This window comes from Triticum urartu, chromosome 6A, assembly GCF_056163025.1.
Source record: "Triticum urartu cultivar PI428250 chromosome 6A, HENAU_Tu73, whole genome shotgun sequence".
In the NCBI taxonomy this organism is placed as follows: Eukaryota; Viridiplantae; Streptophyta; class Magnoliopsida; order Poales; family Poaceae; genus Triticum; species Triticum urartu.
Window position 1 is genome coordinate 39,347,523 of NC_141878.1, and position 2,493 is coordinate 39,350,015.

General features: G+C 51.4%; 1 long non-coding RNA gene across 1 annotated transcript; it reads right to left on the reverse strand.

The window, feature by feature from the left end:
• Window positions 1-1,379: 1,379 nt before the first annotated feature.
• Window positions 1,380-2,150, reverse strand: LOC147963643 (uncharacterized). Its single transcript, XR_015609421.1, has 3 exons — window positions 1,952-2,150; window positions 1,582-1,869; window positions 1,380-1,502 (listed from the first exon to the last, which is right to left on the reverse strand). It is a non-coding gene; the product is annotated as an uncharacterized LOC147963643 (long non-coding RNA).
• Window positions 2,151-2,493: the final 343 nt, after the last annotated feature.

The window sequence follows — 2,493 nt, forward strand, 5'->3', positions numbered from 1 at the left end:
GCGCTCGCCTAAGTATATAAAAATCCTACCAAGAGGAGAGCAAACCTCCCACTCGGGGGCTTAGCTGCAGCCCAGCGCTCGCCTAAGTGTTTAAAAATCCTACCGAGTGGAGAGCAAACCTCCCACTCGGGGGCTTAGCTGCAGCCCAGCGCTCGCCTAAGTGTTTAAAAATCCTACCGAGAGGAGAGCAAACCTCCCACTCGGGGGCTTAGCTGCAGCCCAGTGCTCGCCTAAGTGTTTAAAAATCCTACTGAGTGGAGAGCAAACCTCCCACTCGGGGGCTTAGCTGCAGCCCAGGGCTCGCCTAAGTGTTTAAAAATCCTACAGAGTGGAGAGCAAACCTCCCACTCGGGGGCTTAGCTGCAGCCCAGCGCTCGCCTAAGTGTTTAAAAATCCTACCGAGTGGAGAGAAAACCTCCCACTCGGGGGCTTAGCTGCAGCCCAGCGCTCGCCTAAGTGTTTAAAAATCCTACCGAGTGGAGAGCAAACCTCCCACTCGGGGGCTTAGCTGCAGCCCAGCGCTCACCTAAGTGTTTAAAAATCCTACCGAGTGGAGAGCAAACCTCCCACTCGGGGGCTTAGCTGAAGCCCAGCGCTCGCCTAAGTGTTTAAAAATCCTACAGAGTGGAGAGCAAACCTCCCACTCGGGGGCTTAGCTGCAGCTCAACGCTTGCCTAAGTGTTCAAAAATCCTACCGAGTGGAGAGCAAACCTCTCACTCGGAGGCTTAGCTGCAGCCCAGTGCTCGCCTAAGTACAAGACACAACCCAATCCACGAGTCGACTGCTACCTTCCCCTTCGGAGCTGCGCCGCAAATACAAGGTTATTCCGAGTGAAGATCAAGATCCACTCGACGAATCAAACCATGAAGATATTCAACGAGAAATCAAGATCAGATAAAGCCTAAAAGGTCCCAGACCTCAGATCAAAGTACTCAAGCCCTCGGCTCGGCGGAGTTTAACGGTTACAAATCCACTCGGCATTCCGAGGCAAATTTAAAGCGAAGCATAAAAGTTTTTCATTCCTCAGGAGGAGGACTGGAAGGGGCGACGAACTCGTCCAAGTCAATCCCGTCTGCAATACGGGTGGCAGCAGCGATGAAGGTCTCCAAGAAGTCTTGGAAGTTGTGCTTCCTGGTATTGGAAACTTGGATGGCGGCCAGCTTTTCTTCTCGCGCCTCCTTGCAATGGACGCGGACCAGAGACAGAGCCACATCAGCTCCACACCGAGCAGAAGAATTCTTCCACTCCTGCACTCGGTCAGGGATCCCGTTAAGACGAGTCATCAGAGACTCGAGATCGTTTTGGAGCGTAGCCTCTAGCCAAAGTGCCGGGTCGATCCGTGACATGGAAACCTTCAGTCGAGCCAAGTAGTCCACGACGCCGTCAATGCGAGATTCCAGTCGGAGCAGATTCATGGAAGCTTCATCCTTCACGGGGGAGTTGATTGGATCCAAACCTGTTTCGATACGCCCAGTCTCCTCTTCAAAGTTCTGGCAAATCTCTGCATACATGATCCAAGGATAAATCAATTTTCATAGACTGAGTCGACGCAAAAAAACCAGTCGGAACTGAATGTGCACCTTCAAGCTTGATGTACAACTTCTTGGCGAGGCTCCTCAAGTAGCTCTCCAGGTCGTCCCTCCTGCGAGCGATGCCTTCCATCTTCTCGCTCAGGGTGAGGTTCTCCTTCTTCCAACGTGTACACTCCCGGTTGGCTTCATTTAGAGCGGTCTTCAGCTTGGCATTCTCTTCTTCCAATTGGCCGACCGAAGCCAGCTTCTGTTCGGCCAGAGCGGTCTTGTCGTCAGCCTCCTTACGGGCAGCAGCCAAGTCCTGATCCTTCTTCGCCAGAGCTTCGCTCAGTTTTTCTGCAAAGAAGTGATGATTGACTCGGAAATAGCAGAAGGGTACTCAAGCCTAAAAACTAACCAGTCGACAAAGTCGTCTTACCTGCGGCGCCGTCTCTGACCTTCTGCAGCTCTGTTCTGGCCAGCTCCAGATCAAGGTTCAGTTGAATCTTCTGCTTCTCCAACTCAGTATAGCGAGCTACAAGTTCGCAGGATTTCTGTAAAAGAAAAATCAGTCGACAGACGTCCAAGATAAGTTGCTTCCGAGTAACTAAGAGACAATGACGATGTTTCTAAGACCACAACCGAATCAAAAACATTCGACAGTAGTCTCGGGGACTACACCCAGTGGGTGCACTCAGCGTGCCCCCACTGGTTCAACCAAAAAAAAAGATCTTCGGGGAAAAACTGAGTGAAGAAATACAGCTACAGCAACACAATGAAAAGACTACAGTCGACTGCCAGCAGTCCACCGTAGTCTCAGGGACTACACCCAGTGGGTGCACTTAGCGTGCCCCCACTCGTCCAAGAATTGGCAGACACACCCAGTGGGTGTACAGATACAGATACAAAAGATCTTCGGAAAAGAGACTCTTCAAACAGCATATCATAACAGACCAAGTGTTGAGTCGACTGACCTTGACG